Source organism: Macaca mulatta, chromosome 14, assembly GCF_049350105.2.
Source record: "Macaca mulatta isolate MMU2019108-1 chromosome 14, T2T-MMU8v2.0, whole genome shotgun sequence".
NCBI lineage: Eukaryota > Metazoa > Chordata > Mammalia > Primates > Cercopithecidae > Macaca > Macaca mulatta.
This window is the reverse complement of record NC_133419.1, coordinates 103134777-103159123: the sequence shown is the minus strand read 5'-3', so window position 1 is coordinate 103159123 and position 24347 is coordinate 103134777. Positions and strand designations below refer to the sequence as shown.

The 24347-nt window shown below is 42.5% G+C and overlaps 1 long non-coding RNA gene across 1 annotated transcript in view; it reads right to left on the bottom strand.

Moving 5' to 3' along the window:
• LOC144334451 (uncharacterized) overlaps nt 1–21291 on the bottom strand; it is a 43522-nt gene extending 22231 nt beyond the window's left edge. The window contains exons 1-2 of the long non-coding RNA XR_013404268.1: nt 20861–21291; nt 15247–15366 (exon numbers count right to left, since the gene is read on the bottom strand). This is a non-coding gene — a long non-coding RNA (uncharacterized LOC144334451). The remainder of the gene's footprint in view (nt 1–15246; nt 15367–20860) is intronic.
• Between the last annotated feature and the right edge of the window lie 3056 nt (nt 21292–24347).

Here is a 24347-nt window from a genome sequence, read left to right as displayed (position 1 = left end):
TGCTGATATTTTGGGCTTGACAATTCTTTGTTGAGGGCTGTCCTGTGCATTGTAGGATGTTAAGCAGCATCCCTGGTCTGTACCGCTAGATGCCAGTAACACTTTCCTCTGCTCCACCCCAAGCTGAAACTACTAAAAAAAGGCCCCAAACATTGCCAAATGTCCCCTGGGGGGCAAGAGAAGCACTGGGCTAGAGGCTCAGGCAAGGCCAGGTGAAGCGGAGCTTTGAAGGCCATGATAAGGCATTTTATTCAGAGTCCGATAGTGTTATAGAGGAATGTTATGCTCCCCAAAATTCATCTGTTGAAGGCCTAACCACCACTGTGATGGTATTAGGAGGTGGGCCTTTGGGACGTGATTAGGTCTTGAGGGTAGAGCCTTCATGAATGGGAATTAGTGGCCTTAAAGGAAAACACAGGAGAGAGTTTGCTTCCTGTCTTCCTGCTTTCTGCCATGTGAGGATACAGTCAGATAGACATCTGTAAACCAGGAAGCTGGCCCTCACCAAGTTCCAGACCTGCCAGCGCCTCCATCTTGGACTTCCCAACCTGCGAAGCTGTGAGAAACAGGTGTTTGTTGTTTAAGCCACCAAGTCTATGACAATTTGTTAGAGCAGCCTGACGTGACTAAGACAAATGGAAAGTCATGGAAAATTCCAAGTAAGCGAAATACGTGATCCCGAATACACCATAGGTAATTGAACCATGTATTATTATCTTTGAAAGTTTTCTTTCAAGAGTATTGAACCATCGTAGTCACTACTATTTTGACTAGAACCTGCCAGTTCCAGTTTACCCTCAGCTTGTATCTGCCTGCATCCAAATCTTGCGTTAGGTTCTCTCCCTGGAGTAACTTCTGCTGGTTCAGACACGACCACCACCACTGACGCTGTTTTAAGCAGGCAACTGGGGAAGAGTATGGACTGAAACACACTTTGCCTATCTGAAACATGGGGATCTTATCCATCTCAAAGAGCTGTTGCAAGCATAAATGAAAAAAGTGCCTGGCACAGCCTCTGGACATACTGACACTCTATAAGTCTTAGAAGGAAGTAGAACAAAATACTGTGGCAGACACAGAGGTGTGCCCCTCAGATCTCCTTTCAAGAAAAACTTTTGCTGCTCAACTGCCAAGAATGCAGTGAGCTGACAGCCTCCGCTGTTACTACCTCCAGAATCTGCCACTTTTTAGCTAAGGTCATGTTCTTCCTGGAGGGGCACCAGGGCCTGGATATTTCTGCAAAGTGCAGGACTCCTCTAACAGGCAATATTGCTCCAGAGCTCTCTGTTGGGGGGGTGGAGACTCAGATCTGTAACATTGTCTGAGCTTTTCCACCCAATACCACTTCTCCAGTCTCTTTCATTTTTCATAGGCATTACTTCCCACTAAGCCTCTTGCACTAACTCTGTCTCAGATCTGCTTCCCAGAGGACCCAGCTGATGCATCTCTCTATTTACTTTGCCCCCTGCCTACAACTTTCTTCTTTTTCTGTGCTTCCAGATTGCAGAGTTTTCAGGAAACTCTTACAAGCTTCCTCCTCTGCGTTTCCACAAAATTTTGTTTATACCTTTATTATAGAGGAGGAAAAGGGAACAGTACTTATTGAACACCTGTTGTAGGCCAAGAGCTGTACTGAGGAAATTTTATGTTTGTGTATCCACATTCACTCCGAGTTTTCATACTAGCCTGGTAGGTAGAGCTTAGCATTCTTATATTGTAGATAAAAACTCAGAGTTGCAGTGGTCAGTATTCCAGAATAATATTTCATTTCAGTCTGATAAAGGACCCTGCTATTTATTTTCATTATACTACTAAGCATTTAATGTACTTGATTGTACTTTATCTGATTGCATGTCTACTTTGGGGGAGTGGAAATGCTTTATTTGTTTTTATAAACAATGACAGAACCCGGTTCTATGTTAATATACATGTAGTAAATGCTTACTGAATGAGTGAATGAATTATGGCTAGATTGGACTTGGACTTACTCTTGTTCTATGTGAAAAGGTGCATTTTGAATAATTGCCAAAATGCATGATAATGAGACTACCACAGGCCTGGATATAGCAGAGCTGCCCAGTTGCTGTTAAATGCTGGGATTAGATAAAATGAAAACCACTGGATTCTATGGAGGCACTAATGGGATTTGCAGCTAGGATGTTTCAGATTTTAAAAACCTGTCGCTTATGATGAGGAAAACAAGGCCAGGTCGGCTGGGCCTGAGGCCAAATGGAGAAGGAGGTCAGGTTTAAGGATGAAAATGGCAGACCTAGTTGATTTGCAGAAAGCAAGGGATCCTTACAGCTTCTCGGGGAGAGAAACGTAAATGTTAGATGTAAGTCTAGGGAAGGACCTTCTGAGTCTGCTGCAACAGATGGAGGTCGGGGGAGGTTGCAGGGTGGGGCCATGGTAACTACAGGAGCTGGATCATGGTGGGCACAGGATGCAGGTGTTAAGTCTGCTGCAGGAAATTCTTGTTTTTTGGTTTTTGTTTTTTTCTGAATGAACAAATAGCTCAGCATATTATCGTTATTTTTGGCTCCTAAGTTTGAGACATCTGAAAAATCAATTGCTGACGCTACACTCCCACTGCAGTGCTTCACGGCTTGCCCCCCATTTTGTTGACCTGAAAATTTAGAGAGTTGCAATAGAATAGATAATATCTGAGATTATTTCCAAGGAGCAAATGTCATGATTCTCAGCCCCCTAGAGGGCTGGCGGGAAATGAAGGAACAGCCATAACGGGGCAGGATCAGGGGAGTTCAGACATACATGACTGACTTGATCCAGACGAATAGCCACCACCTTCCCCCAGACTTGTGAAAATTTGCAACACAGATCCAGATAAACAGTGCCATCTAGTGGCAACTCTCTTGAACTCATCCATCCATTTATCCACCAGCCATCCATTTAATATTTGTAACATGTCTACTATGTGCCCGCTACTATTTAACAGTAACAAGAAAGATTCTGAAGGCTCCTCCCTAGTGAAACATTCTAACCAGGGACAGACAAGTCCCAAGTCCCATAGTGGTAGTGTAGACCTCATTAATTGACAGTTGAGATGTTTCCAACTTGGAGGCCAAAATTAAATATAATACACTAAGTTACTTGTTCCTTTTTTTAAGTGAAAATTATCTTGTAATGTAGAGAAGATGAATCCAGGAGTTCCAAAATTAGCCTGGGCAACATAGTGAGACTCCATTTCAAAGAAAGAGAAAAAAAGTAAACAGGAGGTTTTTAAACTCTTATTATCATAGCCTGACTTCATTTTTGATGTTTGCTGACAGTTTTCAAGCCCCCCGCCCCCCAACTTCCTTGTCCTTTCCCCACCTCTGGGTGAGGTGGTAAGAAATCCTGAGTGCTTCCTCCTTTGGCACTGAAAGTGAGTTAAAATCATGCAAGCCTTGGCCAAGTAAGAACCCTACCCTCTAATCACAGTAAAAGCACAGTCAGTCTCCTTTCCCTGCTCTCTCAAGCCACGCTTGGACCTGCTTAGGAGCCACTCTGTTCTCCCCAGAAAGCCTCCATCCATCATGTGATTAATAAAATTAATAACCCTTTTTTCTTTTTTTTGAGACAGAGTCTCACTCTGTCGCCCAGGCTGGAGTGCAATGGCGCGATCTTGGCTCACTGCAACTTCTGCCTCCTGGGTTCAAGCAATTGTCCTGCCTCAGCCTCCCAAGTAGCTGGGATTACAGGTGCACACCACCATCTCAGCTAATTTTTTATATTTTTAGTAGACATGGGGTTTCACTATGTTGGCCAGGCTAGTCTCCAACTCCTGACCTCAGGTGATCCACCGGTCTTGGCCTCCCAAAGTGCTGGGATTACAGGCGTGAGCCATCATGCCCAGCCCATAATTCCTATTCTTATATATGATAATGGAGGTAGTCCTGTCTGTTCGTATGTCATTTCCAAGTTCTTTGTCTCACCCATCATAAGGGCCATGGCCAAAACTCCTATAACAAAAGACAGATTAGTAAGAGAAAAGCATAACAAATATTTTAATCAAAGAATTTTGTGATGACACAGGAGCCTTCAGAAATGAAGACCCAAAGACCCAGAAAAAAATGTTCTATTTTTATTCTTAGGTTTGATAAAGAATGGACAGCCATGTAGAAATGTGATTGGACGAAAGTCAGAGACTAGGGAGGGAAACCCAGCAAGGCCTGTCCGTTCAGATTCTTCTTGGCCTCTCTGTGTAGCATTCTTTCCTCCCTGGCATGAGGCAGGACCCCTCCGGAATGAAGGTCTTCCAGGGAGAAAGGAGAGAGTAACCTTTCTAGATGTTACGGCTCGCTTTGCAGGCAGAGGGATTCTAATTTGTATGACCCAAAGTGGGGAAGAGGAATTGTGGTTTCTATGACTCACTTCAGGGAAGAAAGGTGGATGGGAAACAGGCAGGTGGGAGAAGGTCAGAGAAAGACTTTGCTTCTTTGTTTTGGGGGTTTTTTGTTTGTTTTTGAGACAGGGTCTTGCTCTGTCTGCCAGGCTGGAGCTTAGTGGTGTGATGTGGGCTTACTGCAGCCTAAATCTCCCAGACTCAAGTGATCCTTGTGTCTCAGCCTCCCAAGTAGCTGGGACTACAGGTAGGTGCCACCCCATTCAGCTATTTTAAAAATTTTTTGGAGAAATGTGGTCTCTCTATGTTGCTCAGTCTGGTCTTGAACTCCTAGGCTCAAGCGATCCTTCTGCCTCAGCCTCCCAAAGTGCTGGGATTACAGGCGTGAGCCACTGCCTGAGACTTTGCTTCTTAAACTGCCTCTGAGGCTTTCTAATCTCCTTTAGTTCAAAGTACTCAGAATACAAAAATTAGCCGGGCGTGGTGGTGGGCACCTGTAACGCCAGCTACTCGGGAGGCCAAGGCAGGAGAATCACTTGAACCTGGGAGGTGGAGGTTGCAGTGAGCCGAGATCACACCACTGCACTTCAGCCTGGGCGACAGAGTGAGACTTCATCTCAAAAAAACAAACAAGCAAAAAAAAAAAAAAAAAAAAAAAAAAATCAAAGTACTCAGCAGGCCAAAGTGCCATATTTGGGGTATTGTTTCCTGAGCCCCAAGAGATGCATTCTCAAGAACACTAGAAGGTGAAAGAGAACTCTCATTCCTCATCTCTCCCCATGCCAGAATTTTCTCAGATCATCTTCCCCTCACTCCACTCTCCAAGATACCAGAACAAAATAGGTTGCCAAAATACAAAATGTCTTTAATTCTATTTTACTAAAAATACAACCAACAAATATCATATTAAACAATTTGAATAAGTCAAAATGCAGTGACAAATATTTTAAATACATATGTTCAGAAAAAAATACCTTGTGTGGCTTTTTCTTCTTTAATTTACTTTTCTCTATTTCCACATAGAGAAAGTGTCAACCCGTCCCCTTGGAATAGATTTTTTACTATAAAAACTGGCCATCTTAGCTTCCATTCTGTTTTGTTTTTCTTATAGTCTGGGCCCTAGGTTTTTCAAGCCGAATAATAGTAAAGGAAAATGCAGAACTGAATAGAAATCCTAACAGCTGTGCCAGCTTCATTGGCATCTTTCTGGCTATTTAGCTCCATATTCCTGGAGTTCAGAACAACCAAAGTTTTGCTATTTAAAAGTCCATTGACCCTCTTAGGAAGATTTGGTCCCATTGGCACTTTTCTTTGAGACAGAGTCTGGCTCTGTCACCCAGGCTGGAGTAGTGATACAATCTCAGCTCATTGCAACCTCTACCTCCTGGGTTTAAGTGATTCTCCTGCCTCAGCCTCCTGAGTAGCTGGGATTATAGGCCTGCACCACCATGCCTGGCTAATTTTTGTATTTTTAGTAGAGATGGGATTTCACCATGTTGGCCAGGCTGGTCTGGAACTCCTGACCTCAAATGATCCGCCTGCCTCGGCCCTGGGATTACAGGAGTGAGCCACCATATCCAGTCCCTTACTGGCACATTTTAATGTGCTAATGTTTATCCATAAAATGAAAGCTTGCTTTAAAATCAGGTTTGTGCCATTAGTCAACGATTTCAAGATCAAAATTTAAATAGCTTATTTAAATAGAAAACATATGAAAGTAGATATATCTGTTTACTATTCTTTGCATGTTGGGTTTACTATCCTGTAACTTTGGTGTTTTACTAATTAAGGCTCTCTGAGTTGCAAAAAATGACCTGTGCCAGCTTCAGCAAACCCCAAAGCACAAATTAATCAGAATGATGTAGGTTTCCCTTGGAGTAAGCAGGAAGCAGAAACAGGAGGCTGCATCAAATAGCCTCAGGCCCTGTAACCCCCTATTTACATCTGTAGTTCAAAATTCCAGGCTCTTTTAAAAAAATGATCTGATAGGCCAGGATCAGGATTCATCCATAGACCAATCACCCATAGCCTCTGGGCAGTCTGCTAGGAATGTCCCAGCTGTTGGCAGTTCCTGGAAAGGGAGGAATGATTCTGAGCAGGGTGTGCAACCCAAGATGCACCTGCCGCATGCACTTCGACTCATTTTCATGACATTCCTCCTCACGGTACAGATGAATGATGTTGCTCAAGTCCAACACCTACTTTTCTGCAAATGTAATCCTCAGGCTTAACTCAGTTAATGGAACTAAATGCCTATAATATGTGCAAGAAGGTACATATAAACAAATATAAAAAGGCAGAAAAAGGTATCCCCATTTCATGCTATAACTTCCAAAGAGTTTTGTGGTTTACATGTAGTTTCATACTGACTTCTCAGTAAAAAAAAAAAAAAAAAGATCTATTTTCCTGACAGAGACTATGCCAGCACTTTATACCCAGAATCTTTGATTATCATAATAACTCTGTGTAGTACACTGAATAGTATCCCAGAAAAAGTCACATCTACTTGGAATCGCAGGATATGACTGTGTTTGGAAATAGGGTTATTGCAGATGCGATTAAAGTAAGAATGGAGAGATCATACTGGAGGGGGGTGGGCCTCAACTCCAAGGAAATCGTCACTATAAGAGACAGAAGAACACACACAGACACAGAGAAGATGAGGCAGATTGGAACGAAGGGCCTACAAGCTAAGGAAGGCCAAGGACTGCCAGAAACCGCTACAGACCCAGAGAGGCCTGGAGTGATTTCTGTCTCAGAGCCTCTGGCAAGGAAGCAATGATGCTGATTCCTTGATTTTGGATTTCTGGCCTCCTGAACTGTGAGAGAATGCATTTCTATTATTTTAAACTACCCAATTTGTAGTAATTTGCTATGGCAGCCCTGGAAATCCAATACAATCCACAAGGTAGATATCCTTAAGTAATTTGCCCAAGTTAGGCAGCTACTATGTCAGTGACTACTAGTCATCTACCTATTACCACCCTTTCCTTTTTTCTTACCAACAGAGAAAAGTTTTATTTGGGTTGGCAATATGCCCACCCTAATTACTACTTTTTCCAGCCTACTCAAAGTCACTGAGAGAGAAGCAGAAGTCATTGGGAAGACTAAATAGAGGAAACTGAGTTTTTTTCTCCCAACCCAACACAGACATCATGACTGAGCTCCCATAGCCAGGAAAAAAACTTTAGAATGGAAATCATATTCTATTTTTTTTCATACAGGGTCTCACTGTCATCCAGGCTGGAGTGCAGTGGCATGATCACAGCTCACTGCAGCTTTGACCTCCTGAACTCAAGCAATCCCCGACCTGAGCCTTCCGAGTTCCGAGTATCTAGGACTGGAGGCTCGTGTCATCACTCCTGGTTAATTTTTTTTTTTTTTTTAAGATGGAGTTTCACTCTTGAGCAATGGCGCGATCTTGGCTTACTGCAATCTCCGCCTCCCAGGTTCAAACGATTATCCTGCCTTAGCCTCCCAAGTAGCTAGGATTACAGGTGCCCTTCACCAAGCCCAGCTAATTTTTTGTATTTTCAATAGAGACAGGTTTTCACCATGTTGGCCACGCTGGTCTTGAACTCCTGACCTCAGGTGATCCACCCGCCTCGGCCTCCCAAAGTGCTGGGATTACAGGTGTGAGCCACTGTACCTGGTCTAATTTTTTTTTTTTTTTTTTAATTTTTGAGACGGAGTCTCGCTCTGTTGCCCAGGCTGGAGTGCAATGGTGTGATCTCGGCTACTACAACCTCCGCCTCTTGGGTTCAAGCTATTCTCCTGCCTCAGCCTCCTGAGTAGCTCGGACTACAGCCATGTGCCACCATGCCTGGCTAATTTTTGTATTTTTATCAGAGATGTAGTTTCACTATGTTGGCCAGGCTGGTCTCAAACTCCTGACCTTGTGATTCACCCTCCTCAGCCTCTCAAAGTGCTAGGATTACAGGCATGAGCCACTGCACACTGCCTTGCTAATTTTTTGTATTTTTAGTAGAGACAGGATTTTGCCATGTTGGCCAGGCTGGTCTTGAACTTCTGACCTCAGGTGATCCACCCACCTTGGCCTCCTGAAGTAGTGGGATTACAGGTGTGAGCCACCACACCCAGCCCCTGAAATTTGAATTTAAGACAATTTTTAACATGTCATGAAATGTTATTCTTTTGATTTTGTTTTCAGCCATTTAAAAATGTATCAACATTCTAGTCAAAACAAAACAAAACAAAACAAACAAAAAAACAGGCAGTAGACTGGATTTGACCTGCAGGCTGTACTCTGCTAACCCCTGCTTTAGACAGATGTACATTTATTCTATTTTTTTCTTAACTTGGTACATTTTTTTAAATGCATACTAATGATGAACTTCTTAAAGTCACAGTACTGGTTATCTTGACCCACCAAAAAAAAGTGGTTGCAAATCATAGTTCCAAAATGTATTTGAGGCAGAAGATTGTTCAGAATAAAAATCACTGAAAAGATATATTTTTAGACAGAACTCCTTTACAATTACTTCTTGATACACAATGGAATTTAACTCTGCACTTATATTCTAATTCTACTTTGACAACGGAACTATTGGAAAAATTTTGGCATATATTTCTCTAGTTTTGGTTTTATATTTTCTCTATAACTTAAACAATCTAATTATCATTCTTTTTCACGAAGGCACTCAATAAATGCTTTTTGAATGAATGATCCAGTCTGTTAAAACTGAAACATTTGCATTCACCCTGCCTTAGGCAAAATTGTAATGAAAGTTATCTTGAACAGGCACAGCCCGTCTTTTTCTCTCTACATGGTATGTCTTCTGTTAATATTGTTTTTAAACCAACCTTTTCCCTTTCCTTCTCTTGCTGAGATCTCAATACCCTTGTGAACCCTTCCACTTTTTATTAAAACCTGTGCTCAGGGTGAATAAGAGCGTTACTCTTGCTATATTGTAAATAACTTCTAGCAGCAAACTGTTTTACTACTCTGTTGGGCTCATTTGCGTTTTAACAGAATGAATGAAGCTTTGTATCTGGCATCTTAATACTCAGGGAACCAACAGGTGGGGAAAGCATTTTTTCCAGGAACCTCAGGTAAACTTCTGCTTCAGAAATCATGTCCCACAGGAAGTCACCTCCTTCGCCTATGAGGAAAGACGACCACGCTGTCACTGGGCGGAATGGTCACAGCTGGCCTGTGGTGGAATCATGCATTGTAACAGGCAAAGGTTCCAATCAAGCCTGTCCTCGCCCTAGATCTTGGGCTGATAGTATTCTAAGAGAAGAGCCATAAAATAAGAACAGGAATCATCTGCATTTTGGAAACACCAACACAGAGACCTATTTTGGAAAACAACAGTGTCTGAAACGGAAAGCTTAGGGGAGACACTTCAAAGAACTCCCTGCTGAAATTTTAAAGCCCCACCACATAAAGAAAAAGGCTTGAAGTGTTTGACTAGCACCTGACAATTTATGTAGAATATCAACTTTCATATCACTAATATTTATATTGCCTAACTTTTATAAGGAACATAAAATATACACATGACTATTCAACCTGCTAAAAAACGATAGCTCGGGACACTGTCATTGGCCTTGGATCATTGCTTGCATTGAGCAACATAATAATTCAGAGCACAGACAGAGTCTCAGACTCACGGGGAATATAAAATTCTTATCCAAGGACAATGTAACCCGCTTGCAAATATAACAGCGCACGTGCAATTTGTGGTGTCTCTCTTTCCGCTTTTGTTCATTTGCTCTCCACTAGGGGATGTGATCTCTGAAACTGCTCTTTATGCAGATGGTTTGCAGAGGACTGAGTGAGAGCGGGAGCTGAAAGAGAAACAAGACCTTCGAGTTCTCACATTACATTATACTTTCCAACCGTTTGAAGTTAGTGTAACCCTTCGCTAAGTACTTGGCAAACTTTAAACTATACATCTGTGAAGCTGGGTTATTTTTTTTTTCTTCACATTACCTTTCACCTACTTTAAAATAAACCACTCATTGTTCAAGAGGGAAAAATCAAATTCGTTTTTCCAAAGCAATCTATAATGGAGTAAAACATTGTTAGAAGGTTTGCAATTAACTAATTTACTGTGTAATAAATCTCAGAGGGAATGTAAGTTAATGAGGAAATCATTTTTGACCTTCAATATTTAGGCTTCTTTTATTATTAACAAAACATAAACTTTTTTAAATTGGAAAAGTATATGAACCTGATTTTTTAAATGTTTGCACCATGGAGAAACATAAAATTAAAGTGAAAAATGAATAGCTTGTTTTCTTGTATATCTGGGTTTGTTTGGGTATTAAAATAATGAAAGCAAACATACGGAAATAAGAAATTTGTTTGCAAATTTATTAGTTTAACTTTAGTTTAACTATATTTTCCCAAATTTTATCACTTAGAGATGACAAAAACCATTTTAAATCAGTTTAGAAAGTGTAAAGCGAAGGCCTACTGTGTTCCAGGCGTGATGTTAGATACCAGAGGTGATATGAGGATGGAATGACCTGGAATCCTTAACTCTATAATAGGACATTTGTATAAAATAAAATGGAAACTTCATATCTTGGCTGGTAAGGCCTTTAATGATCTTCTTTGCCTGGTTTCCACTGCTTTATCATACACACCTTGTCCTGCAGCCATACAAAATTATTTTTAATTCTCCAAACATGCCAGACCTTCCCAAGCCTTTATGCCTTTGCAAATACAGTTGTGTCTTGGTATCCGTCGGGGTTTCAGGACACTCCACAGATACCAAAATCCAAGGATGCTCAAATCCCTGATATAAAATGGTGTAATATTTGCATATAACTTACATACATCCTCCTGTACACTTTTGTTTGTTTGTTTGTTTGTTTCTGAGACAGGGTCTCACACTGTCATGCAGGCACGATCTCGGCTCACTGCAACCTCTGCTCCTGGGTTCAAGTGATTCTCGTGCCTCAGCCTTCCAAGTAGCTGTGACTACAGATGTGCATCACCATGACTGCTTGCCTCAGCCTCCCAAAGTGCTGAGATTACAGGTGTGAGCCACCATGCCTGGTCTCTCTTGTATACTTTAAACCATTTCTAGATTACTTATAATACATACTACAATTTAAATACTATATAAGTTGCTGCTATACTATTGTTTAAAAAATAATGAAAAGAAAGTCCAGGCACAGTGGCTTACACCAGTAAACCCAGCATTTTGGGAGGTTGAGGCGGGTGGATGACCTGAGGTCAGAAGTTCAAGACCAGCCTGGCCAACATGGTGAAACCCCGTCTCTACTAAAAATACAAAAATTAGGCTAGGCGCAGTGGCTCACGCTTGTAATCCCAGCACTTTGGGAGGCCGAGATGGGCGGATCATGAGGTCAGGAGATCGAGACCATCCTGGCTAACACGGTGAAACCCCATCTCTACTAAAAAAAATACAAAAAAAACTAGCCAGGCGAGGTGGCAGGCGCCTGTAGTCCCAGCTACTCGGGAGGCTGAGGCAGGAGAATGGCGTGAACCCGGGAGGCAGAGGTTGCAGTGAGCAGGGATCATACCACTGCACTCCAGCCTGGGCAACAGAGCAAGACTCCACCTCAGAAAAAAAGAAAAAAAAAATTAGCCAGGCGTGGTAACACATGTCTATAATCCCAACTACTCAGGAGGCTGAGGCAAGAGAATTGCTTAAACCCAGGAGGCGAACTGTACTCCAGCCTGGGCAACAGAGCAAGGCTCTGTCAAAAAAAAAAAAAGAAAAAAAAGGAAAGGAAGGGAAAGAAAGAAAGAAAGAAAGAAAGGAAGGAAGGAAGGAAGGAAGGAAGGAAGGAAGGAAGGAAGGAAGGAAGGGAAAGAAAAAGAAAGAAAGAAAGGAAGGAAGGAAGGAAGGAAGGAAAAAAGAAAGAGAGAGAGAGAGAAAAATGTCTGTACATGTTCAGTACAGATATGATTTTTTTTTCCAAATATTTTCCATATGCAGGCGGTTGAATCCACAGACGCAGAACCCATGGACGTGGAGAGCTGACTACTCATCTCTCTACTTACAAGGCCCTTTCCCTTGGAATACTCCATGAAGCTCTAGTCATCTTTTACATATCCACTCAAATCACCACCACCTCTTCTTTAATGACTGCCAGGTCCCTTAGGTAAGTAAAAATCCTTGGGTCTGCCACACTCAAGACACGCCTATGTAACATATTTCTCACAATGGTTTCTTTTTCTTTTTCTTTTTTCTTTTCTTTTTTTTTTTTTTAGACAGAGTCTCACTCTGTCACCCAGGCTGGAGTACAGTGGCGCAATCTTGGCTCCCTGCAACCTCCGCCTCCCAGGTTCAAGCGCTTCTCCTGCCTCAGCCTCCAGGGTAGCTGAGATTACAGGCACCCACCACCATGCCCTGCTAACTTTTTATATTTTTAGTAGACACAGGGTTTCGCCATGTTGGCCAGGCTGATCTTGAACTCTTGACCTCAAGTGATCTGTCTGCCTCAACCTCCCAAAGTGCCAGGATTACAGGTGTGAGCCACCTCGCCCAGCCATCACAGTGGTTTCTAATTAGTGATTTCTTTTTCTGTCTGTGGTGAGCTCCTTGAGAGTAGGGGGTGGGAATTTGTCACCTTGATATTCTCATTGATTATCCATCGTACCTAGCACACGGTGGGCAATATTGAGAGTGCTGTGGAAGCAGCCAGGAATGAGTGACTTCCTCTTTCTGGCTGTAGGGAAAGACTTCCCAGAGAAGCTGACACGTGGCTTTGATCAGGAATTTCTCAGGAAATACCAAGTAAAGAAAATACAATGTGCCAAAGTATGTGCGTTGGTGTGGAAGCAAATGAGGCTCTAAAGTGGGTTGTGACTGGACTGAGAGGTCATTCCTGAGAAGTTCCAGAGTTTGGCAGCAGCATGATGGACACATTGGAAGGTGATGTGATTAGACATAGGGAGAACTGTTAGGAGGCTATTCTCATAGTCTACGTAAGAATAGATCATGGCCTATGTTAAGATCACAGCAATGGGAATGGAGAAAAACATTAAGATTAGAGAAGTATTTAGGGCATAGAATTGAGAATTGATTTGATGTAGGGTTCTGGGGTACGTTTTAAGCACTGAGTCATATGATGAGGCTTATACTTTAGAAAGATCACTGGCGACGGCTGCATGGAGGGCAGGTGGGATTAGAGGTGCAGGCAGAGGAGGAGGCCATGTAGAATACTACTCCCACCAGCTCAATTTCAGCCATGTTGTGTGCTAAATAGACTTTGGGGAACCAGCCAGTTGACTGGACTTTTACTTATTACATTGTTTCCATGGAAAAAGTGATTTGAGTCTTAAACTGATTTTCAACCACGTTTTTGGAACATAGCCCATTTGTAGTTTGAAACTGGCTGTACTGAGGGATGTGGTATGGTGAGCCAGGGCTTAAAGCAATATGGGTGCCAGTGTCAGTTAACTTCACAATAAGGACAAACAAGTGATGTTGTGTATGTGAAGAAATTACCACTTTTCTGCATCAAATACAATTTGTACTTTTCCACTCCTATTAAGTGATTACTACCAAATTGCTAGTTAGTAGCAACAGAGATCAACTTTCACAACGTTTTCCTTGACTGCCAGTAAGTCCACAAGCTATCCATTTCTCGTAAATAATAAAAAGTATATGATGACAGGAAACATTCATACATGCAACATTCGTATTGTGAGAACAAACGGATGATGACATGGGAAATGAAAATCAGGTGGAAACAGGTAAAAGCAGAGGTAACCACTTGAAAGAAAAGTCTTCCATTGCCTTTAGGTTTAAAACAGGAAAAAATGTCATCAGTGCACAAAACAGTCTCAGGACAGGGAACTTTAATTATATACATTGTTTATAGTTTAAAACTTCAGTTTTCTCTGCAAGATAGATCTTGGCTCAATCATATGCCAATTAATAGTTAGGGACTTTTACATACTGCAAAATACCCTGTCCCACCACAAGATACGTCCCCACAGAACCTGCTGGCCCCAAGGCTAATAACTAGGTTAAGTCACAATATAACCCAGATGGGGTCATGCTGGGTCTGATAAGGAAGGAAAGGAACTGGTACAAAGAGGCTGCAGGTCCCAGCCAGCAAGTACTGGCAGCAGCCAGGAGACTATGCGTGGAATTAGACTAAGGAGAGTGAAACATGAAAAGATAAGGGAAAGGATAGTGGATAAGGGAAAGTTAGAGTTTATCAACTCAGAGCAGAATATAGCATTTAACACCTGGAAAAGACCCGCAGAAGTGTCGCAGATAGGCTACTAGGATGACTTCTAGAAGCAGGGAAAAGTGAAGCCCACACTAAGTGAGGTGGACATGCTGGAAAGCAGAAGGTATTGAAAGGCTAAGAGAGGCCTGGCGCAGTGGCTCATACCTGTAATTCCAGCACTTTGGGAGGCAGAGGAAGGCAGATCACTGGAGGCTAGGAGTTTGAGACCAGCCTGGCCAAGATGGTGAAACCCCATCTCTACCAAAAATACAAAAATTAGCCAGGTATGGTGGTGCACAGCTGTAGTTCCAGCTACTTGGGAGGCTGAGGCATGAGAATCACTTGAACCCAGGAGGCAGAGGCTGCAGTGAGCTGAGATTGCACCACTGCGCTTCAGCCTGGGTGACACAGCAAGACTCTGTCTCAAAAACAAACAAACAAACAAACAAACAAACACCATCAGGGGACTATGTTCCATGGCAGGGCCATTTACCCAATAGATATATCAATTTCCAAAGCAACAGAGAAGGTGCTGATGAGAGTCGCGCCAGTATCACTGCCATGGTTTGAATGTGTCCCCTCCAGAATTCTAGTGTTGCCAATGTGATAGTGTTAAGCAGTGAGGCCTTTAAGAGGCAATGAGGCCATGAGGGCTCCTCCCTCGTGAATGGGATTAAGTCTTTTATGAAAGAGGCTTCACACAGCATTACCTTAGGTTGCTCTTCAGTTCTGCCATATGAGGTCACAGCGTTCTGCCCCTCTGGAGGATGCAGCCTCACCAGACACCAAATCTGTTGGCACCTTGATCTTGGACTTCCCAGCCTCCAGAACTGTGAGAAATAAATGTTTGTTTTTTTATAAATTATCCAGTCTCAGGCATTTTTTTGTAGTAGCACAAATGGACCAAGACAATCACCAATAAGGTCAGTAGGGGCTTTTCTCTCTAGGCCAGGCCTGCTATCAGGAGGCATCATTACAGGATAGAGGTCATTAACAGCCACAGGGTTTTAGGACCCTAAAGCAGAGGCCAGGTGGAAGAGCTTAGCTATTAAAAGGTGGGTATATGCAATTACCATAATGAATGGCATGATCAGAGGGGCAGCCAGGGATGATTGACCTAAAGAGTTATGGAGATGGTTAATAGAACTCAGCCTCCACACAGGCAGCCAGCAAGGGGGAACTCAAGCTATACAATCCAAAGAAATCAAAGATGGATAAACAGGAGGCTGAGAGCAGTTAGTTCAATAAAAAGTCATAATGCTTCTCCAAGTTTCTGAACCTTTTTTTTTTTTTTCTTCCTGAGATGGAGTCTCGCTCTGTTTCCCAGGCTGGAGTGCAGTGGTATGATCTCAATTCACTGCAACCTCCGCCTCCCAGGTTCAAGGGATTCTCCTGCCTCAGCTTCCTGAGTAGCTGGGATTACAGGTGCGTGCCACCACGCCTGGCTAATTTTTGTATTTTTAGGAGAGACGGGGTATCACCATGTTGGCCAGGCTGGTCTTGAACTCCTGACCTCAGGTTATCCACCCGCCTCAGCCTCCCAAAGTGCTGGGATTACAGGCGTCACCCACCATGCCCGGCCCCATTTCTGAACCTTGAGCCAGTTTTTCAACTTTGGAACACACTAACTAAAAGAGAGGGTATGTCTCCAAGAGGAAGGACCCTGCAACACCATGGCAAGTTTATATGGTAAAGATTCTCCCAGCCCAAGAGACCAGTGGCCATGTGCTCAAATAGCTGCACACTGGAGAAGGGGCATTTCAAGAACCACTGGATGCCAATCTGATTTGAAATTGATACTCAGAGACTCAAAGCAATATCATGAGTCTCCTGTAGAGTGAAGCATATGACAGTAAAATAATAAATGGAGTTTAACTTAATTCATAAATGGAATGGCTGTGCATTCCAGTGGACATTCCAATGTCAATTTCCCTACTCCCTAAATGTGTTACTAGAATAGAGGTATTCAGCAGAAACCCACGCTGAATCCTTAGCCAGTGAGGTAAGAACTATCCACTAATATGGTAGCCTAGGGGAAGTTCCTGAAACTCCCCTTCCCTCCTCCCTAGCCAAGATACTAAACCAAAAATACTATCTCATCCACAGAGAAATGGCATACATTCATAACACTCTTTATGGAAGATGGAAAGGAATGCTATGGAGAAGAATAAATCGGGGAAGGGTGACAGACAGTACTTGTAGGAAGAGAGTTGCCATTTAAAATATAGCAAACAGGGCTGGGCTTGGTGGCTCACACCTGTAATCCCAGAACTTTGGGAGGCCGAGGTGGGCAGATCATATGAGGTCAGGAGTTCAAGACCAGCCTGGCCAACATGGTGAAACCCCGTCTCTACTAAAAATACAAAAATTAGCCAGGTGTAGTGGCATGTGCCTGTAGTCCCAGCTACTCAGGAAGCTGAGGCAGGAGAATCGCTTGAACCTGGGAGGCAGAGGTTGCAGTAAGCCAAGAGCACACCACTGCCCTCCAGCTTCAGCAACAGAGTGAGACTCCATGTCAAAAAAATTAAAAAATTAAAATAAATTTTAAAAAAATACAGCAGACAGGAGGGACTCACTGAGAAGATGACATTTGAGCAAATACTTGAATGTGAGGGCTGGACGTAAAATAAAGAACTTCAAGATCAACTCCAAGGTTTTTGGTTTCAGAATCTAGGAAAGATGGCATTATCATTACTGAGATGTAAAGAAGAGAAGACAAGGCTTTGTTGAGCAGCTAGATACACAAGTCTGTAGTTCAAGGGGGAGTTTTAGGCTGAAGATGAAAAAGGAGATATTAGCATATACTGGTAGGCGGGGTTTAAAGCCATGAGAGTGGGCGATATCAGGAAGAGACTAAGTGTACAAGAGACAAGAGGACTGAACGTTGAGCCTTGGCAATAGGGGAAATGAGGCAGTAACCAAGGGAGAAGAGGATCAACAAGGAATTTTATAATGCTAGAAATAAGATGTTTGCGATGGAAATGTTCCTGTAAAGAGAGGAAACTTGATCATGCAGAAAAGAAAGTGGAAACTGATACAGTGACATCCTTAGGCATTTGAAGGGATGGGGTCTAGAATACAAGTGGAGGTGTTGATTTTAGGAGTGTAAACAGTGCGTGCCTAAAAGCACAAGGAAAAGCAGAGCATATGGGCAAAAAATACAGAAAGGTGGGTACTTGTGGTATCAGGAGGATATGAACATTCTCTTCTGATTGCTTCTATTCATTCAGTGAAATAGGAAGAAATGTTACCAGCCAAGAGGGCAAAGATGTTTAGGCTTTATACTCTGTGGGATAGAGAACCACTGACGTATTTTGAGCAGGGCTATAACGTGATCAGATATGGGTCTAATGATCTAGGACTCAAGGTAGTGAAGGGCGTGAGATAGTTAGAGCCATTCAGACAGAGGATGATGAAGTGCCTTAATAATGTCAGTGGAATGGGAAGACGTAGTATGGAGGCTTTTAGGAGATTAAATTAACAGATATGGTCAGGTTTCCCAAAATAGCCCCCCACTCTTCATCTCCTTATCTTTATTTATTTTCTGTATAGCACTTACCAATATCTGACAATAAAATCTACACTTGTTTGTAGGTTGACTGTGTCCCTCACTAGAATGAGAGAGAATGTGAGCTGTGTTAGGGTGAAGACTTTGTCTGGTTCACCCTTCTGTCCTTCCACATACAGAAACAGTGATTGGCACTTACTGGAGCCTTAATAAATACATATAGAAACAATGATTGGATGGAAGGGACAAGGTAGAGGTAAGAGTCAAGGATAACTTCAGAGTTCTGGCTGGGGTCATTGGGAAAATGTTGGTTTGAAAACACCCAAGTAGCTGGGATTACAGGCACTGGCCACCATACCAGGCCTAACTATGCTAGTTTCATCATTACTGTGAAAGATACGTCTGTGAGTCACTGATAAAGGAAAAGAGGAAATATATCTAGACAAAAAAGATAAATGAAAGAAAAAAATTTGCTGGCGGCCAGGCGCGGTGGATCACGCCTGTAATCCCAGCACTTTGGGAGGCCAAGGAGGGCAGATCACCTGAGGTCAGGAGTTTGAGACCAGCCTGGCCAACATGGCGAAACCGCGTCTCTACTAAAATACAAAAGTTAGCCAGGCATGGTGGCAGGTGCCTGTAATCCCAGCTACTCAGGAGCTGAAGGAGGAGAATCGTTTGAACTCAGGAGGTGGAGCCAAGATCGCACCATTGCACTACAGCCTGGGTGACAAGAGCGAAACTCCATCTCAAAAGAAGAAGAAAAAAAATGCTAATTAATAAGCAAAATATATTTTTAAAATTAGAACCATGAGAGGTATTAAAAAATGGCTTTCTTTGGCAACAGAGTTTAGAATATACTGGTATTCAACACCGAATGTTAGACCTCTTAAATCCCTTTTGAAACAAGATTGAAGATTAATAAATGCAGGAAATAGTGATATCCCAAAAAGCCATTTAAAATGGACACTAAAGGGAAACCAAAATTTCATAGAAAAAAGTTTGGATTTCATTTTGAAAAACAATGAAATTATAAAACAAGAATATATTTATAATTCTAATAAATCAAGTATTTACTGTTTTATTGACATCACTTTTCAGGTATTTTTCACTATGTTTGACTTATCATTTTTATAAAAATGTAAATAGGCTTCGCCAATTTTTTTCAAAATGTCTCTATTAATCCTTTGCTAATCTAATAATTCTCTTTGGAAGTACTTACCTTGTCATCATTCTTGTTGATTTTTTTTTCTTCAGCTTTTAGGTAATTTCCCTAGCAAGATTCCTGTTTGTGCAAAGAACTTGCTATCTCCATTATTACTTTCATCAGCTTAATGTAATCCTGTATATTTGACAAGATTTGCAATTTCATTTAGAAATCAATTTGCAATGACCAAGAGACTGCTTGCCAGGCAAAGATGTAGACCCAGAGGAGTGTTTGAGGATAATTCTTTATAGTTTCATGCTATGCCTTTAAATGTAGGGATTTGATAGTAACTACTCTGATGACCAGGAGCCTCCCAGAGCTGGAAAGAAACTTCCAGCATTTTATCAAACTCTCGTTTTATAACTAAGCCTCAAAGAATGGAAAGAGCAATTCCAGATCACTGAACAAATTAGGAGCAACTCAGGGCAAAATTTGAGACCTACATTCTGCCTTATATAACCACACAAAAAAAAGGACTTGGTGCTGACAAGACTCACTCTTTCAGAACTTGCCCACCTGGAGCAACTCTGAGGAGGAGCCAATTAACTCATCCCCACATCAGCTCAGTCACCCATCCCATGCAATGATAGGGCTAGACAGAGAGAACCTGAAGCCTGCACTGAGCACATCTGAGATTAAATCACTGTTCACTGGGTTTAAATAGGGATGACAGCACGGTTATTCGCTAATCCTGCAAACTGCTGTTTCAAAAGCAATGCTCAGGGGTGAATCATTAAAATAAAAACATAACCAGCTCACATATCACCTAACAGGAAATGATGGGAGAGGAACAACCCAACTAACTTGTTTAGGCTTTTAATCCCCCAAATCAGCCTGCAAGCCTGAGCCTGAAGCCTCAGCCCTGCCCAGCTCCACCTGATTAAGCTCTGTCTCCAGAACATCTTCAAGGAGGAGCTGGTCTTAATGCAAGTCTGCTAACACTTTTCACTGCCTCCTGGCTTCTTGATCCCAGAAGCTAGACACGTGGAGGCGAGTGAGAAAGCAAGTTTACAAAGCGGCAGTTGATTAATGTAGGTATAAATGTTTTATTTTTCCAACTGAATAATAAAATTTGGTTTGAAATCAAGCCTGGTTTACAGGAGGGATATTAAAACCCAACTCAATTCCAGTTATAAAGAACTAACCGATCCTTCTAGTCATTTTTGAGAATTCAGAATTACATGGCCTGACCTGAAAAATTCCAAATACTTTAGACTCTAGGGGAATTCTTTTTGTGACCCTCAAATGAAGCTGCTAATAATGAGCTTAGGAGCTAAACTGTGCCTTGCATTGATGTGATCTCTACCCAGAGGAATCTTTCTAAAATCCAAATCACATCATAGTCTCTTGCTTAAGATATTCAATGTTTCCTCTCTGCTTCAAGATAAAAATCTATAGCCACTAGAATTTATAATTTAGGAATTCTTTCATGATCTGGCCCCATGATCCAGCTTCACCTTTCCAGAGGATCTGTACTACTTCCAGCTTCTCCCTGTCCTTGCTCTCATCCTACCTCTCTAACTAGCTGCAACGTGCTCTTCCTCCACAGCTCCCTCTACCTGTCCAACACCCAGCAATTCCACCCTCACAGCACTTCCCACTGCCCGTTTACCTGTTGATCTTCTCCACTAGACAATAAGCTTCTTGGGGGTTATTTTGCCATTAAATCCCCGGCGTCTGGAAACAGGTAGACCCCCGGTAGCTATTTGCTGAATCAGACTGAATTTGGAAAGAAAAAGGAAAGAAACGAGCACTAATGAATACCTGTCAGAGCTTGGCACATAAACAATATAGATACATCATTCTTTTAATCCTCAAACAACTGTGAAATGTAACGATCATCAACCCCGTTTTGTGAATAAGGAAACTGAATCTCGAGAGTCCAGTCACTTGAGCAAGGTATATACAGGAGGTAGTACAAAATTGTCGCTAAGTCGGGCAATGCCTTCTGCTGCAGCCGAGTGGCGCTGCCTCCTGACTACGGAGATGCCTGGGGCTGCCAGAGCTCGCTGCGCAGAGATCCAAGCTCCGGGCCCAAGTACAGGCAGGTGTTCGTGCCGAGGCCCCACCCACCCTGGCTGGAGCCCCGCCCCACCCGCATGCCCCGCCTACTCCGAGCGCTGCCCCAGTGGAGAAAGCAGCGGGGCCGCCGGGCGTGCAGGATTGACAGGGCATGTCCTGGCATTCCGGAAATGCCGTGGAAAACAGCGAAACTTCAGCTCCAGGTGGCCTAGAGGCGTAGCAAACGAGAATGTGGAGGAGGTGTTCACTGCAGAGGGGTCGTCCCAAATCTGGGACCCAGGGTTCCCCGCAGCCCCGCAGAAGCCAGTCAGGCCGTGGTGCTGGAAGCTTCTCAGACTTGCCTCTCATTAAAGTCCTAGGGTGGTTATAAACTCCAACTGTCACGGCAGGTTGTGTTTTTGGAGACTCTTCCAGCTCCGCCAGGCTGTAAACAACGACTTTGCCTTAGAAGTTGCAGTTGAATAGGAAGAGCTTGGAAGAGCCCTTTGAGTTGTATTGCCAAGTCGGAGCTTTTGAAGCTTCTCCGAAGTTTACTTGAATTGCAGCCCGAACTACATCTTTTCCACAAGGGCTGGACATATTTCAGGAATCTAGTGTTTCCTTGGGGAATGTTTTCCTCCCCCTGCGCTGGAAGCTGCTCTCCATGTTTTCCCCCTCTTTCATTCCCATGGGCTGAAACTGACCCGCCCTGTGTGGAGCAAGTCCTCTGTAGGACTCTGGAGATCCGACCGGGACATCCACCAGGGCATTTTGGACCCCAGCGCCTTGCTTCTGTGTCTGATCTGCGTTTGCCTTTCTGGACACCCTCTTCTGTGCTCCAAGACACCCTATACTTTTCTATCTTGACAGGGAACTTGACATCTTTAAACTTACCTATTTATTTGTCCGTCTCCTCCATGAGATTATGAATTCCTTAGGTCAGAGACATTCTATCCTTATGTCAGTACCTGACACATTTGAACTATGGTTGTGGAGAGAATAAGTTCCCTTAGCCATTATGAAGGGAAACCTCCCCAGCTTGTAAACTGTCTCCTTGACTTATAGAGGACTGTTCCAAAATAGTCAGAGGGGAAGATCCATCCAGGTAAGTCGGAAGCATTGGAAACAAGCAGATAAAACTTTCTTCATTTGATCTTTTATACATTGGAGCTACTCACGCAGATAGATTTTTGAAGCAAATAACTGCATTTTGCATCTACCATCCCTTGTCTCCCACATTTAACCCACACATATATAGATAAAATTTACTTGGGAAATTCTGGAACTGTTAAGTTGTTTATATTCAATTAAGAGATTTTTATCTTTATTAATCTCCTCCTCCTCCGCATATTTTCATGCAAAATAATTATTGGGTAGTATAAGGGACTTTGGGATCGTTTTAATGATCAAAAAGGCCTGAGTATGATTTTTCATTTTTTGAAGGAAGGAATTTGTGCTTAACTCTGATGTTCATTTGGTTACTGATGGTTTTTAAATTTTAACTCGTATATTCAAGTGAGTATTGTCTTTTTTAGTTATGTTTATTTAACAATGCCATCATTTCTCAAAGCATTTTATTTTACTTACTTTAGGCCATAAGTAAAGCAAGGTGGGCATGGTGACTCACAACTGTAATCCCAGCACTTTGGGAGGCTGAGGTGGGTGGATTGCTTGAGCCCAGGAGTTTGGGACCAGCCTGGGCAACAAAGTGAGATCCCCCGTCTGTCTCTCTCTCTCTCTCTTTTTTTTTTCTTAAATAAGAAGTTAAAAAAGAAAAAGAAAGAAAGAAAAGAAAAGCATACTTGTGGTAGGACACAGTGGCTCACACCTGAGGTCCCAGCATTTTGGGAGGCTAAGGTAGGAGGATCCCTTGATCCCAGGAGTTCGAGACCAGTCAGGGCAACACAGGGAACCCCTATCTTTTTTTTTTTTTTTTTTTTTTTTTTGATGGAGTCTCACTCTGTCGCCCAGGCTGGAGTACAGTGGCGCAATCTCGTCTCACTGCAAGCTCCGCCTTCCAGGTTCACGCCATTCTCCTGCCTCAGCCTTCTAAGTAGCTGGGACTACAGGCAGCCACCACCATGCCCGGCTAATTTTTTGTATTTTTTAGTAGAGACGGTGTTTCACCGTGTTAGCCAGGATGGTCTCAATCTCCTGACCTTGTGACCCACCTGACTCGGCCTCCCAAAGTGCTGGGATTACAGGCGTGAGCCACTGTGCCCGGCGGAGCCTCTATCTCTAAAAAATAAAATAAAATAAGATGTATATATTTTTAAAGCAGACTTGTATCTTTATATAATACCTCATATACCCCAGAATTCTGAAGATAAGACGGTCAGGCCAAGTCCAGACTTAGGGCCACACTACCCCTCCACGTTTTTTAGGGCCACACAACCCCTTCATGTTTTTTAAATTCAGTTAGTGTTCTTTCAACACGAATAGACTAAAATATCTCAGTTTTCTGAAACAAAAAGGAACATGATTTATTGACCTTATTTAACCAGAGGAAACATATGGTGTCATTTAACACTAAGTCTAGATTTGGATCAAATTTTTAGAATGAGCAATGCCTCTGATTTAACTAAGCATCTCCTGCAGGAAAGGAGTCATGCAAAGCTTCATCTGCTCAACTGAGAACAGAACAGGCCAAAGTTTAACTTTACATTCCCTGGGATTCTTCAGGTTATTAAAATATTTGGCTAAATGATTGAATACACTTTACGAAAGTCACAATATTTTCATATACAACATTTGGAAATGAGCTAATTGCTGCTCATGTGCTTCTCAAATGACAGACAGTACAGCCGCCTCAGAGATTCCCATAGCAATGGCCTATAGATTTTGCAAAATCATAGACTAACAGGGATGCAGTTTTTTTTGGAGGATCAATTTTGCTGAATGGTGATTAGCCTAAAATATTTTATATTAAAAACCAAACAGAATGCAACATTTGTATGAATTTTTAAGATCAAACAGGAAATTCTAAAGAAGTTTTTGTTTGCAGTGTCAGCATCATCTCTCCAACAGCCCTCTCACCCTCAGATATATATTCATTTTCTTTTATTCAGGATTGTTTGGCGGAAGTTTAAGATATTCTG